This window comes from Hetaerina americana, unplaced genomic scaffold (assembly GCF_022747635.1).
Source record: "Hetaerina americana unplaced genomic scaffold, ioHetAmer1.1.p SCAF_1, whole genome shotgun sequence".
NCBI lineage: Eukaryota > Metazoa > Arthropoda > Insecta > Odonata > Calopterygidae > Hetaerina > Hetaerina americana.
In genome coordinates this window covers 68,538,970-68,556,309 of record NW_027286069.1, presented here as the reverse complement: position 1 = coordinate 68,556,309, position 17,340 = coordinate 68,538,970, and the positions used below count along the sequence as shown (strand labels likewise).

The following is a 17,340-nucleotide window of genomic DNA, read 5'->3' as shown; positions in this document are numbered from 1 at the left end:
ATAGCAAGAAAGGAGTTAATGGCTGCTAAGGCCCGGACAGAAAACGTCCCTGATTAAACTTAGGTCTGGAAAAGACCCTTGAGTTAAACGTGGGAGCCAATTACAGATTTTCGACTAGTTCCAACGGCCCAAAATCTCCGAAATCGCAATATCCGCGATCCTCCTCACTAATCATTGAACGGAAGTACGTGTGCATTTCCGATATTCGGGTCGTAATAAGGACAAAAAACTACGAGTTGGCAAGGTCTACGATTCCCCAATTTGCTGACAGGAAAGTAAGAGAAATACTTCAATTTAGGAAAACGCTATTGAGTTGAAAGAGAGCGTTCATAAAAGTAACATCGCTGCCACAAAACATGCGGTCCGGTTCTATTCACCACCATAAGATATGAAATTGAGTAAAAGACTAACAAATATAATTTTCCACGGGAAAATTATTTATTTCGACCTTAACTTTGATGTGATGCAATATTTTCAGGTGACTTAAAGGTCATTCATCATATCTAAATCTGTGCCGGAGTAAATAATTCTTCACTGAGCTGTAAATTGGAATTGTTGGTCATTCATTGTACTCCAATTCCACCACTAAACGTCTGATCCTTCGCTATGCACGTAAAATCGAGGCGAAATCGTGAAACAAGAAAACTAACCAGAGCAATTTATATTTTTTTCATCCAGATAGACATAGCGGAGTAGACATGTTTTATAAAGGGATTGAATAGGGAAGAAGTCAATTATAAAAAAACCGGTCCAATTTATTTAACAAACAGGGCAGGTGAGGAATGTAATATATATCAATGGAGAGAATATACCTGTATGTGACGGTATTTCATGATACAGTTGGGGATTTTTTATTGTAAAATAATTGGTAGAATTTTGACAAAATGTTCTGAATTATCATCTGCACATACGAAGGGGCCAGAAATACGTTGATTTCAGAATTAATGGATTCGAGATAGATTACTACTGTCGAGTTCATAGATCGATTCTTTTCCAATTAAGCCAAAAGTTTAGATTTGAGAAACTAAACTCTAAGCCACTCTACTCCAATAAAATAAGCAAATTATTCAAATTTTGCTTAATTTGACATACGTCCAAGTATGCTTTCATGATGAATCCCTGGTGCAAAAAATTGTCATGCTTACAACGTTAGCAAACATGTCAATACACGAAGAAATGTAATCCAAAGTCATAAGTTGAATACTGAAAGAGGTTATTGACGGTTATTACTTAATAACGTTGTCCCAGAACAATATATCTCTGAGAAATATCTCTTAACAGTCATATGAAAGTGAAATTCATCGAGACAGATTGAATTCATTCACTTTGGGCTTCACCATGAAGCACATACTATTAGCAGTGAAATTAGAAAAGGAGAAAAAATTAATGCATGACAGGTTTTGCATCTATGCCCATTATATACCAATTATTATGAAAGAAATCGACCACGCAAAATTATGTCCCAATACTTTGGAGATCTAAAATTAAAACTTTGGTTGGAAACAGAAATGAAACTACTGACGGATTTATAAAGTATACAAAATAAAAATGAACTTCGATTTTTAAAAATCACTCAATCAAATAACTCTATGTACGTCAAAATGTATGACAAGTATTCTCTGATCGGAGCAAAAATAGCATCGCATTTAGTACTATAGCTTGATAACATCTTGGGTTCATTGCGTTTGGTGGGAGTGTATGAGTGTAGCCGAAAAATAACAAACTTCACTAACGTGAAGTTTGTAATTTTCGGCTACCCATAGATCATCTCTTTCTGGAAAAAGATTGATTAGGTTTGATATGTCAAAAAAGTACACCAGATTAGCAAGATTAGTCAAAACGGTATTTCGCTAACTGTGCTTAATGTTCTTGTATTTCATCCAAAGATAGGAATTCTGTTTTCGATTTTTTTTTATTCATAAAATTTTTTTTATTAAAATGGCTAAATTTTATCTTGATAATTCCAATATTTTATGTAGCTTTTTTTATTCTTCATTTTCATCCTCTATGTGATGAAGAATCATAATCATGGTAATTAATTGTGAATATTTCTTATGTTGACTAAATCTTCAATATTAATTGGCCGCTGATACGCAGCAGCTTGTGCAACGTTGTAAACTATGAGATTAAAGGAAGCGAAAGATAAGCGTGGGCGTCAGAAAATGATAAATGACTATTTTAATTAACGGAAATAGACTATATTGTTTCATAGAATTTGATGCATATATTTTGATTGCTAACTTTAAATTTTGGAGTAATCGGCTTCCAGCGAGTTGTACATTGAAAATTGAAGTATCGTTTTTAATTAAATATTTCAATTTTAATTATGTCGGTTGATGGGTATAACCATCGTATCCTTAATTGTGAAATTTTTGCATTCAAAACGGCAACTTTTTTGAAAGCACATTCTCGAAAATTCACGTTTAAAGATAATTTTAGGATTTTCCTGAATTTGCTGTGTACACGATACGCAAATAAATATCATCATCCTCTACATGTATCCCCTATATTCTAATAAATAAATAAGTTAAATTTAAGAAACATTTCTTAATCACGAAATAGGCCTAACTTTAGAGCGCTGAAATTGTGTGATATAAATGAATATCTTAGCTTAATTCCAGAAAAGTGACTCAAGTTTATTGAACTTTTCAAAAGTGGGCTTAAAGCCAGAGAGTAAAACTTTCAATCCGAAAGGAATGCAACTACCTGAGAAACGGCAGTGCGTAATCCTCTAAACAGAGAACGAATGAGTTAACCCAATGAAATGCACAGAGCACGGGCACGTACAAGCGAAAAGATAATGGTTTTATAAAAGCGCTAACTAAATCACCAGTATAAAACAATACATACAAGGTTTAACGAAGTGAGGAAAAGAAAAATGAGGTCATTGGAATTCCTGGAAAAAGTTCGCCTGGGAAAGACTCACGTCCGCATATACAGCAATTCTGTAATTTTCGGCAAACAAACTTCGTCAACACTGCATCAACTTTCTCTTATTGGTTTTCATAGTCTCTTCTACCCATTCTCTTGACTTATAAAAAAGCTCATGCATTAATTTACATTAATATTATAATGTCCTCGGTATTTTTTTATAAAATCAAAAAACTTTTTTCTGAGAGAAATCTATATTATTCAATTTAACAAAAACCATTACGGGTTTTCGCAGGAACTAGGTAAACTTGTATTAAATTTTCTCGCACGTAATTATTCCATCGTCCCTTAGTAGCAATTATTCCTCTTCAATGACCGTCGTATATTGTTCCAATCCTTTCCATCATCCCCTTCACGAATCAGATTCACCGCTATCCCAAGAGTTTATTTAGATTTAAGATTGGTGCTAATTTGAATTACATAGAATATTTAACCTTACTTAAATTGTGCGGTTCGAAATTGTTGAATGGATCAATACCAATGAAGTATCTTTTTTTCTTGTACCAGCACCTATCCTTTCTCCTTCCGAAACGCTTCGCCAAGCCCTGGATTTCCGTGGCCCCAGTCCCACCCAATTTTGGTGTAATTTACCTCCATGCTCTGCTGGCATCATGACTTGTGTACTTCTTTCTCCTCTTTTTCCCTTGTACATCCTTCACCTAACCAGCCCCTCCCGTCTGCCTTTCAACATAGGTATAAATACGGCATTCACCCTTCCTTTATGTTAATAGACCTATTGTTAATTACGTGGAACCGTCGAAAACCGGGTGAGGTATATTAAAATTCAAGTTAGATAAAGTAAAAAAAATATTTCGCTATCTTATCTAAATTGCAATAATTTCAGTATAACTTAATCTTTGGGTAGTGTTGGGCAGAATAGCTTAAAATGGCATACAATTACGAGGGTCATCCGGAAAGTAGTACCCGTTCGTGAAATAAAGACACAAAAGTAAATATTAACAAACATAAAAAATTTTATTTGAAAGAGGATACTTTAAACTACTTCTCAACATAATCTCCAAGCAAATTAAGGCATTTGTCATAACGTGTGACAAGTTTCTGTATTCCTGCTGCATAGTCCTTCGCCGCCAGCTCATTGAGATACGCGAGGGACCCATCTTGCACAAATTTTTGCATAATGCAGATGGTGTTTAACAATTTCATGAACAATTGTTCGAGAAACATTGGGAATGTGCTCACAGATGTCATCAATTGTGACGCGCCGATCGTTCCTCACGAATTCGTCAACTGAGCTCACCAGTTGGTCTGTAATGACAGACGGTCTCCCCGAACGCTCATCGTCGTGTGTGTTCCCCCTCCCCATGTTGAAGTTGCGACACCACCGCCGAACAGACGACTCGTCCATTACATTGTCTCCATACACCTCCTTTAATTGGCGATGAATATCACATGGGCGAACGTTTCTTGCATTGAGGAATTTAATCACTGCCCTCACTTCACAACTGGCGGCGTTCTCAATTTTTTTAAACATTGTAAACAATCACAGAAACAACACAGGCAATGCTAGCGTCACGCAACTTGGCTCAGAGAAGGCAGACAAGCCACTGAAGCTATCTGACCTCGTCCAGCGGCTACTCGCGTCGTCAGCACTTCATGCGGCACGAACGGGTACTACTTTCCGGATGACCCTCGTACTTTATTGTATCGTATAGAAGTATCTAAGGGGCAAATAATTATATTTTTTGAACTGTTGCCAAAAATGCTATCATGCCTAAACTTACCGTACTTGAATAGCAGGCAACCTAAAATTGTTTTCGGTGGTCGTGACCAGTGACGTAAGACGAAAACGCGTTTATCTTAATGAAGAAAACAGCGAAACAGTAATAGGTGGGAATGGAAACTATTTGTAATTTAAAGCAAAGAGCACTTTGGAAAATTCTGGATGACACAGAACAGTAGTATCCTATGCCGCTGAAGACAGTTCAACAAAACCTTTCTGTATCCGTTTGCCACTCAGGTCTTTGGAGTTTTGTTTCTGTGTCGTATTAAAAAAAACCCAGGTTTTATTACACGTGATGACGTTGTTCAATTAATCAGATCCATTTTCATTACGTTGCAAAATTTCTCTTTGAAATTTCCACTCGGTTGGTCTTTCGTAACACGGTCAGCATTACAGGTTTGCAATAACTGACATCCTGCCACTTCCACAGTTTGGGGAGCACTGAGATCAGTTTTTCGGCAACGCTTAGCATTCCCCTACATACTTCTTGTGGTTTGATCCCACTTCAAGTATAGGAGCGGCGCGAGAATTTATTGTAACACAACTATTTTTTTACTTTTGGAATGCACCCTGTATATACGTTGACAGATACCTTTTACTAAAGAATTTTCAATGAAAGAAATCGATAGTCATTTACAACATTAAATGTTCCGCATTGTCTGAAAACCCCTTATTACAATTCTAATTTTTTACATTTTTCAGTATCACGCATTCTGTCTACGACAAATTATGTCATAATCGTGAGATATTCATTAAAATTCATTGCAGGCAGCTGACGGGAAGAGCTCTAAGGTTAGCTATTATAGATAGCGTCAATGGCTTCATCAACTTGTTTACCCATAGGTACTGCCTCTCTTGCAATGCATAAGTTCATACAACACGCACATGAATAATTTTCTCCAGCTTCATTTTGTCTCCAAGCATTCACCTTTAGGAAACATGATCTCCATACATATATATGAATAAGCGTGTTAAAACTCAGGCTAATTGAATGGGTATCCCTCAACACTAACACGTTGGAAACCCTGAAATATGTTTTGCGTAAATGAGAAACAAATTACTAGAAGTTTAAAGTTATGATTTTTAAGGAATATAAAAGGCATTAAAATTTGAAATTATCAAGTTTGGAGTAAAATGGTATCTTCTTGTAACTTAGTAGCAGTATTTAGGGGAGGCGACCGACTGCTGAGGTCATTTGCGCCATTAGGGATGAACAGGAAAGGACGAAGAGAGGAGAAGAGAAACTCGGGGTCCACCAAGGCGCCAAGGGGTCCGTAGCTCAACATCCCATCCGACGGACAGCGTACTCACTCAAAATACCCTCCACAAAGCACCTCAAGTAGGGATCGAGATACTACTGGAAAATATTCAAAACCGCCAGGATTTGAACCCGGGTCTTCTGGGTGGGAAGCCAGTACGATAGGAACCGCACCATCATGATCTCTCGAAAAATAATATATTCAAATGCTAAAAACTAAATATTATTTCCCTAATGACTTTTATTGATGGGACACCATTTTCTATCTGACGATTGGCTGAGGGAATCAATTGGAAACTCGCGAGCTAAACTTCGTGGAATGCCAAATGTCGTTTAATCCATGCAATCCGTTTCGTCCACAATTATCAACTGTATCTCATTCTTAATGTGAATGAATTACAACTATTAAATCAGGAGAAACAGGTACTGTTCTAAAAATATCTTTCTCAATTATACGAGATCGCACATCTAACCGAATTTTGGAAGTTAATTGATATTCACTTTTTGGAAAGCTTCAACCAAAGATAAATTTCGATGAAACTGGTAATTTATTATCGATGATATGATGCGAATATTATTGATGATATGACGTATCCAACGCATAAGAATTATAAAGTGAAAAAAGGACAATATTTCTACACAAAAAAATAAAACTTGCATTGAATCTTTTTCAAGTTAATTTTCTCCATTTGCACCTGTTTCTCCATTTGCCCTTAGACTTAACAGTATTAAGTGGGCGCTTTCGCAATAATAATTATTTGCTGAGCTGTCATACCAAAATGAATGGATACACTGGCTACGATTAATGAGAGAAATGTCACACGAGGCAGTCAGAGCTTATAATTTTTAGGATATCATATGTATCCTTAAATTAAATAAACTCGAACAATTCTAATCCAAGGTAAAATACCCTTACTTTTCTAAGTCCTTTCTCATTTTAAGTATTTGCTCGGACTCTTTTCGGTTTTTATTTGGAAATTTCTCTATGCGACCTTCCTCTTGATTCTATTTCTTGGACCCCGCCAACCGCGGCAGACTTTTTTATTCCTCATTCCCTTCCTTTTATCCCGCCTCTGTTCCATCCGGCAGGATTCTTCAGCTTTTCGCTGAACCCTTACTACGTACACGTCAATCTCTGCCTTTATCGTTCCCTTCCTCTTTTCTCTTCTCTTCCCATTTTCATTCCCCCACGCCTTTCTTTCCCAGCTGACATCATTCACTTCTTTACTTTAAAAAAAAAGTATACCCCAGAGAAAATGCCACCCTACTTTCAATTTTTTTAATATTTCCGTCGAATTGCTTCTCCTCTACAGCGATACTCAATATTTCCTCGATTGATTTCATCCCCTCCGGATATTTCATAACGCCGAAGCTACGTTTCGGATGTCATTAAGGGAATTTTAAAGATCCGGCCTTTAATGCCACCCTTTCTGCCACGCCCTTGCGGTTGGAATGATGTCGACGTGACAGATTCGGCTCACCTTATTAATATCCATAGGGGAACAAACCTCTCTTCCCAAAAATCACGAGTGCTGCGTCTGACATTGAGTAATTTTTAAAAACTCTCAAGTTAATTTCAAAGAAGTAATTTCTTTCAGACTTAAACCATATTGATTAAAGGATATTTTTCATATTTCACACCATAAAAGTTAAAATGATATCGACATTTTTAAACTTAGAAAACTCAAAGGTATAATTTAAAATAGTGGTTGTTCGTAGCATTGATTTTCATCAAATTACGGACTAGGAACAAATGATGTATTATTACACGTTTATTAAATATAAACGGGTCTATGCGAAAGTTGTCAAGAAAGTAGCTTACGTTTCAGCGTAGTGTGGCGGTGGGTGGGGATGGAACCACCATCCTGGTATCTAAACGTCCCTACACTCAGTACGCATCCTGATATGGTAGCGTGCAGACTGTAGTTATTCTACGTTTCTCTCTGCGAATTGTAAAAATTTTTGCAGCAATTGAAAATCCCGTGAATTATCAGGGAGCCCTGTCTAGAAAGTAACTTTCATTTTGAAATAAAATATGGAACTAGTGGCAAAACAAAGTTTTATTACTTACAATTGAAAGGCAAATTCTTAAAATTTTTACTACATATTCACTATGAAATTTGAGCCATTTTCATGATGATATACAAGCTTTGCAATTCCGTCTCCGAAGAAATCTGCCGCATCATATTTTAATCACTTTTTTACACCAGCATGCAATTCTGCGTCACTATCAAATCATCATGTTTCAATCCAAGTCTACCCAGAGAACCATAATCGTAAATCGGCAATGTTTACGAATATTTTCGTTGATTTTCACCGTTACTTTATCTGCCATAAGAGAAGACCGACCACTCCGGGCTTCGTCATGAACGTAAGTGCGGCCATTTTTGAACTGAACACACCACTGCAGCCCTCCGCCTTCATTCATTATTCCGTCTACGTACGCTTCACAAAGCTACCTATGAATTTCAATTAGCTTGTGATTTTTGCCTGTAAATACTTAATCATAGATCGCACTCGAGAACTTACGGGATTTTCTAGAGCAGCGCCTATTTTAACAGTTTGCAGTGGGCAAAGTAGAAGAACCACAGTCCCTACACCATCAGAGCAGAATTCTAACTAAGGGTAGAAACCTTTAGACACCACAATGGTGGTTCTATCCCTACCCACCAACACGCTAAGCCGAATCGTAGGATTTTTTCTGGTCAGCCATTATATTACAAAACATTAATCTCAAGTGTGTCTCTTCATGATACGATTCACTCTTGCAACAATAAATGAGTGTAAACACATGGTTCTGAGCATGCGCATTATAATACAGTTTCAATATTTCGCTACAAAACTTCATAGTAGTTCATTTCTACGAATTTTTATTGCTACGAACAGTTCGCTAGCACTAAAATGTTGCACACTTTAACGGCAGTATGGCCATCTACATATACACCATGCAGTTTAACGTACGCTTAGATGATGGTAAGTCTGATTTTTCTTTATTATGCAGCATATTTTTATTATTCACGAGCAAATTCAGGAATTAAAGATTTCATTCACCAAATGTCTCATTCATTTAGTCGGAGTTTTTCTTATTAATGTGCTTACAACTAACTGTAATAATTAAGCTTTCTTTAAATTGATACTTAAAAGTCAATTATTGAATAATACAAGTTAATTTAATAGATGTTTTCATAACACAGCATTACTAATTTACTCCTGTAAATCTTTGTATCGTTTTCTCACTCCATTTCTTTGTAATTTTCCTTATTAAATTCACGTTTAACTAAAATACTTGTAGAACATATTATTATCGTCGTATGTAACGGAACAGGTCGTCGAGAATTGTATGAAATCATCATCGCACATTATACCAAAAATGTTTCCATCCTTTGATTTTTATTTTCATTTGCTCAAATTCTTGACAATCGGGAACAGATGTATCTCAAGTTTTACGAATTCACTATTTACTAAATTTGGAAGCAGAAACAATATCTTTACCTCTTTGATTATTCAGAATGACTTATTTCTTTATATGGCTAATTTCGTACAAAGGAGAACCTCGCTCTCCATAGTTCCGTGTAATATGCTGAATAGTACTAAACAATAATTATGGTTAATAAATGGAAGTTAAAACAACTAATCACTAGGAACTTTGGAGTCTTTTTTTTTCAAAAAACTTCGATATTTTATTTTTTGAGGTGACAAACTCCTTCCAATTTTTAGAATGTATACATTATTTGCTCGATCACGATACATCAATGCACTAGAAAATGTGCTCACTGCAATTTGAATGTTCTAGTAGCGTCTCCTCTACCTCTCTACCATTTTGTTTACTTCAATCTTTATATTAACTCAAGATTTAAAAAAGAAGAAGCTAAAAGGCACCATGAGGCCGGAAATTGAAATTAAATATTCCATAATTTTGATTTGAAGGACTTTATTGAATCATCCGCAATGGTTTCGCCCTTCCAGATCCAACCCTACCGCCGGCTCCTCTCTTCAAAAGTTAATAAGGAAACTACTCCCTCGCGTAAGCGCCCTCTCCCTTTCCACTCTCTCGTACACTCCATTTCCCCAAACTCATATAAATCAAAATGAAGTGCACATATTAAAATACTTTTATTAAGCAGAGACAACTGTTGTTTCTCAGGTTATAGCTCAAAGTAATCGACAGAATAATTATGTGTAGCAGACCAGGAGAAAAATACGTGAACTCATTGAGATTTAATTAAATCTAAAGCGATTCAACCGTTATGAGATACATGCGTGCAGTTTATACGCATTTTCTTTTCGACTGCTGCGGATTGAAGATCTCTTACAGCTACTTTCTCATTGTACAAAAACAGGGTCTCTTTCCAATTATTTCTGTTTCCGGCTCCAGATGTTTTCTCATGGTTTATCTTAATTAAAATCAAATCAATGATGAACATGAAACATTTAATAATAATCAGTGGTATCATATGCTAAGACCTTCAAATATCTTTTCCAAAAATTATAAATGAAGTGAGATTTCTAAATGGAATTTCTAAAAAAATATAAACCAACGCAGAAATGTATATCTTTCGCTGATTATTTATATGTATGCAATTGATGTGAACAATTAACTTTAGGATGTCGATGTTACATATTTTCAAAATACTTTTTCGGGTGATTTCAAGAGACAAAATCTTATTGTTGATACAGGAGTTATGAATGACTAATTGCTACTGATTACAAAATTCTTGACTGATATTAACAGATAATCACGAAGAATTTCTACAAAGTTTTCTTTTAGCCATTCCCAAAGGAACTGCAATGTCTACAGATTAATAAGAGTTACATACAAATTGACAGTACGTTAATATAACATTAAAAACCCAAGAGTAACAAGGAACGTACTCATAAGCATTACCAGCGCAGTGAATTACTTTTCTAATATTAAGCTCACTGTAACACAATTACCTTTATTTAATGAAAGTTAAAAAGTAATCATAACACTATTTCTAAAGCTGAATATTATGAATGTATCTAATAAAAGCTGAGACTTAAATCTTGTCATTTTCTATTAAGATAGATTTGATGGATTTCTTGCTTATTGCAACATGGTAGCAACATTACCGACACACTCAGTGTTGCTGTCGGATCTAGGACATAGGATAGTAACATAATGGCCAGGTCAAGATTACAACAAAGCTAGTAAATCCGGCATAACACAATCTAAAAATCTTTGAAAATTAATTCAGAAATGAATTCCGAAATATTCCCACGCAAGGACTCAGAAACTTTGAGGTACTTGAGAGAGCTCAATTCTTAATTTCGTTGGAATAAATTTAGTTCAGTCATTATGGTGAAAATGCTTTTAAGCTCTATCGACCGCCAGATGGAAGCCAGGATTGAGAAAATTATCTGCAGCAATGTAAAATTATCTTATCACCCTACCTCCTTTTATTCCATGCTCAGTTATATCAAAAAATTAATTAATTCAAGTCTTATCCCATTTATCCCTGCCAGCTCTACATTTCTTTTGAAGTGCTCGGTCATTCAATACCGCATATCACTTTTCATCCCTTTCCTTCTTAGTCGACCGATTAAGACGGTTAGATCCCCCTGAAGAGTGCTTATTTTACCCCCCACTCCAAACTATTTTCCTAGACTGTTTTCTCCCATTCTTGCAGTAACATCAAAAACCAGTTCGCGCTCGCATTCCTCCTAACTCCGTTCCCATCCCCTCGTTTCCCTTTTAACCCACGCACGCCCTCTCTGCGCCCGTCGAGTGTTGGAACTCATCAGCAATTCAGCGACAAGGCCAACTGAACAACCTCAACCTCCCTCCCATTCACTCGCTATCCACGATTTTCCCCCCTTCGCCCCGCCGCCCATCCCCCAACTCTCGCCAAAAACCATTCTTTCTCTCCCCCTTGCTACTCCTTACCATTCCGCGCTGCCTCCCTACTGATCCTCCGTGTTGTGCACCCTGCGGCAACAAATATCCTTCGAAGCCTAGCCCTCCTTCCGCTGTTGTAAACCCATGCTTTCACCTCTTCTCGCTTTGCTATGGATCGGGTCACAGTAATGAGCAAGCGCCGACACAGCATATCATTTTCTGCTGAGTTCTTCGCTCTCGGTCTTGTGATATCATTCATGGAATAATGAACCAAGAATGATCATCCATTTACCTTCAGGGATACGTTTTATTTACATATTTACGAATGCAGCAGTTTCAGAAAAAAAATTCAACAGCAGAAAGAGATGGATTTCCTTGCAGCACCAATACTTTTAAAAGAAGCATTCGCGTCGAAATGTGATTCAAAATTAAAATAATTAAATATTGCACTTCATCCTTACATTGGTGCAAAATTTCGACTCGACGATTGCATTTAATAAAGAAATTTAATGAATGATTGCGATGCATAGACTCATCATTTAGACTTCAACTCTTGTTTATCTGCGTGAATATTAATTAATTACCCTTTTAGAAATAGTATGAAAATTACGATGAGAATACTAAACCATGTCAAATAAATTAATAATAGTGAAAAAATTGAAATGTATATTACCGTTAATTCCTGATAAAAATGTAGGTAAACTTTTCCTGGCGCCGAAGGTCTTGTTACCAGTTCACATATTATTTTTTTATCTTTTTATGTTTTAGTTATATTAATGAAACTATGGCAAATTGATACCTAAAATTAAGAGTAAATACATGATATATACTATGAAAGAAAGTATATCTTTTATAACAAACCTTCCCCCGATCTACGCATATCACATGTTCCATGCCATTACATGTTTTACCCAGTGAAGATGTCACGTTGGACCGGATTTGTTTTAATATTAACAATTTAGTTGCATAATTAACAGTTATTGCTCTAAAACGTGAATATGTAAATCCTGAACCACCGTGTAATTTGTAAACCAGAAAATTCACAGAGAGCATGACCATTCCAGGGAAGAAACTTTTCTGTCCAAAGAAATGGCAAAATTATACATATCAGAGGTTTGTCCAATGTTTACTACCATGCGGGTCTAAATAAATAAACTCAATCGGGGTTAGGACAATAATATAAACTTATAAATAATGTTTTTCGGCACGTTAGTATAGGAAAAGAAGTTATAATTTTTTAATTTCATGTTTATCTGAAATTCTCACTGTAATGATATTACGTGCATTAGTTTCAAAAATTGACATAAATAAAATTAATTTCTCAACATATAAAACAATTAGTATCATGCAAACGTAACAGATGGGCGTCTGTATTTACTTTTAAAATACCGCATTATCGGATGAGATTATATTAGACTTCTCCATTCTAATTAGTCTACAAAGACAACCGCATTGTACCATCTCACAGTGCCATCTAGTTTGCAAACTCTAGATCCCTTCTCACCATCGCTTATTCCACTAACTACCCTAGCATCAACGACTTCCACTTCATCGTAATGGTGTATCTACGTAGTGGTGCAGGGTATGTTGTTTGACCCAGTCTTAAGTGGATTACGATCTTTCCCACTGCCAAGGTGTTCATGAGATCTGGGACAACTCCACGAGACATTTATAGATTTTTATTAAGAACCTGAATGTCTGACCATAAATAAAATTTGTTATTGCTTAAGTAATATAATTGCTATGAAAAAGAAGCAATATCTTCAAAGAAAGTTTTCAGGAAAGCAGCAGCAATATTATAGCAGAAAAAGAAAGTTTACATTTAGTCAGATTTGGCGCCATCATACTTTGCAGAGATCAATGAAAAAATGGGTTAATTATAAGATACATTTCATAATCCGTTTTGTGCCTTGAAGTGGTATTCATTGCGCCAATAAATTGTGGAAATTTTAATAAACTTTAAACTTGTCTAAATGATTGTTTTAAAATATTTGAGATTGATTCATAAATTGCATTGAATGTAGTAATTAAAATTACAGCCAAATTATAAAATCATTCAATTAATTCGCCATTAAATTTACCTTAATTAATATTACTAACAAAACAAATTTAAAAGTTTTGTGACCAATTTGAAAACCAGTCATAAATTATGGAAATTATATGAGGAGATATTTAGATTCATGATATAATTCAACATTTTTTTTATTAAACAAGAATCTTGGTGACCGTATGGAAGTAAGAGTCAAACTTTAATCTATTTTTTAAAACAGGGATACCCTGAGCGTAGTCCGAGGCAGCCACTCTACTGGAAATAACGTAATATATCCGTCTGACTGACGCCAATCACATAAGGCGATATTTGACACTTCAAGCACCAAATGAGGCAGTCAAAAAAGAAAACTTACCCTGCAATTTAGGATATAGTTTAAACTTATGTGATAACATGTAAATTTCATGAATACGATGAAGTAGGTCAGTCTCGTGGATGGAGATGAACAAAACCTTAGGCGCAAGGGGAGAAGGGGATCTAACATTCTTCCACATGCGGTCTCCCGTCAATCAATAGTAAGATCGTTCAATTTGTTTGAGCTCTCGTAGTACCGAGCCATACGGAGTATAAATTCATATATTCAAGTTTGAGGAGATATTTCTATGTTAGGGCACCAGTTTCCGAAGGTCTCCAGAAATGAAAAATCACGAAACCTGTGCCGAGCTAAAATGGACCGATGATATATTCCGGCCCGAGCCCAGACCCCTATGGTCAGTATCCAAATGGGTAATGCACAAGACCACAACGCTCCTTTAGTCATTTAAACGACTAATTAGGTGTACCGTTTCAAACTACATAATTATACATGGGAAAATTTTCACTAAACATAATATGATTTTTTAATTTTGCCACCCCAAGATAATTGTTAAAATACCATAACGCTCAGAGTTTTAATGACAAATATTTTACTTCTGGCAAGTCGATCTATTTTAACTTTTAATTGAATCAATTATAGCAATTTTAAAATTTGAATTATTTATTTTTCCTATATGTTTACGACACGAATTTTCACATTTTAGCACTCGCTTGTTTTAACATGTTATAAGTCATCAGGAAAAATTTATCCGTTTACATTTTTAGATTCAACAGATGAGGAAATTTAAGTATTCGCGAACGCCAACATCTTTACAAGAGACTCTTTGAAAGTACAGATACATTCAAACGCCTCCCAAAATGGTTCACTATCACCATTTTAAAATCAGATTTGAAAAAATATTATACTTAAGGAAGATGTAAAAAGGGAGAAGTGAAACGGTATTTATAGAAGTCCAATTACATGTTAATGCTTTATTTATTCCACAAATATATTTAAAAATTATAAAAATATTATTAGCAAATAGGCATATGCAAACATATGCCTCTATACACACAGATGTACACTTTATTCAGTGATAACTTCTGCAACATTTTCATATTAAAAGTGGAATGTTTTCCTTGGTAATGTATACACACTGTTTCGAGGAAACTCAAAACAGAACATTGGCACTAAGCGGTCGTATTCTAAACATTTCCTAACAATTACTGGATTTTATTTGCATGGGATGATAAACTCCAACTTTTTAGTCCGAAAATTGTGAATTCACTTGCAACACACTCGTCTTCTCTCGGCTTTTGCTTCGTCTCTTCGTCGTCTTAGGTATATTGTTTGCCAACTGACTACACTAAACGTTTCACCGCTTCACGCCGACGTCTCCATATCCACCGCTGCAAGCCGCTAAAAACCTCCTTACAAACTCGACATTTACACCACGCTCATGCTATCATTCTTAACCTATCTTCTCGGAGGCTTTCTCTGAATTAAAAACAAAGTTTTCAACTCCGTAAGCCTGTATCTCTCTTCACTGCTCCATCGCAAAGCGTCCGAGGTCGTTTCCTTCACTCTTTCGCCCTGCTCGACCATCCATCTCAACTTCAGTTCTGCCTTTCCGCCTTTTCTCAACTCTCTTTTCTGTCTATCAGCAAGCGTCCTCAAATTTTAATTTTCTCATTTCAAGAGACTTTACACATACTTTAAGAGTTAGTCAAGATCTAATGTCAACATATTCTTATAATTGAAACGCTATAAAAGTATTAAAGTTAGCCTAGATTTGATAAAGAAAACTGCGTCAAGGAACTAAAATACTTACATATAATTCACCACCACATTAAAGTGATGCTATTTCCGTTTTTGATTTGCAGAGCCAGGCTAGAGATATGCTAAGAGTGGAGAGTGTGTGTTATCACATGAACGTGTTCACACTCGAATCCATTTCCGCACGCAAACCCATGAATTGTAGACATCATTAATAGAAAAAAATGTCACCAATACTTTTTATACTAACATTTTATTTCTTGAAGCAAAAATATTTCAGAATTACGAGATATAGTAGATTTTAGTTACTCTCTCCTAATTCCCGTCCATTGAAAAATTTACTATTCATCTATAACTTGTTATGCTAAAACCGTCATAAATAACTAATTATCAGCACTTTTCCACTTGATAGAATTTTTCATTTTACGACCGGGTTTCGATGTATTACATCATCATCAGTCCACCACATCACGCCTGAAGCTACTCATTTTGTTCTAAAACCGTCCTGCTTACAACATTACTGCGGCTATAACCTATTGAATCAACTATATTCATTCATGTATTCAGAAGTATCTCTACCATTATTAACACATATAGAAAACCCTCCACTAATACAAATGTATGGTGTATCACTCATGATTATAAATTGCTTACCTGAGATTGATTTCCTAAATTAGTTTTCGACCGATACTCAATACTGTTTCTTAGTTTGGTAGTATCTACATTAGTTTAGAAACAAATTTTTTCATAGATCTAAGACTAAAGTTCCGGTTCACTGGAAAAATGAGAACTACATGTTTTGCGGAGTAACTACATGTTTTGCGGACTAATTGCCTTGATAAGTAGAGGCAAAATGGAGCTTCGTCATTTGAGTCGGGACACAAACTACAAGCTTATAATTGAATCCTATGTAGTCGTGAAGCTCGAGAACGCTTGTAGGACGTCTTATGATGAAATTAAACTTAGGGGATACGCATAACGCGAGGAAGAGAATAGTATCCAAACTTGACAGAAGTTGACGGAATGATGAAATGGCGAAAACTTTCGACGAAGTATGGAGGAGACTAATTCCTGCAAAGCATAACAAATCAAATGGCTAGTACAGATGATTCGTCTATGGAAACGTGGTGTACGAATGTATGCTTTCATATTTTGTTAAGCCTTCTCGCTGTCAGTGCCCGAACAATTTAGCTTACACTTTGTCGAAAATTAAGGTTGGAGCAATCAATGGTGGTCCATCTGTCTTCCCTCCACACCCATTGACTGACTCCTTCAGCATCATTAAAGAGTGGGACCCGTGAGTCAAAGAGGATATTTTATTTCCAGGAATGGATATATGTAATAGTTTTATAATATTGCAAAGATGATTAAGTTCTCAAATTAATCGGAAACTTGACGTGTGTAGTCCTATAACAAAATCTGAAAACTATTT

The 17,340-nt window shown here is 35.7% G+C and overlaps 1 protein-coding gene across 1 annotated transcript in view; it reads left to right on the top strand.

Annotated features, from left to right (window-relative positions):
• Positions 1–17,340, top strand: part of LOC139685943 (uncharacterized) — a 283,104-nt gene that overhangs the window by 240,603 nt on the left and 25,161 nt on the right. The gene's annotated exons all lie outside the window — the stretch shown is intronic.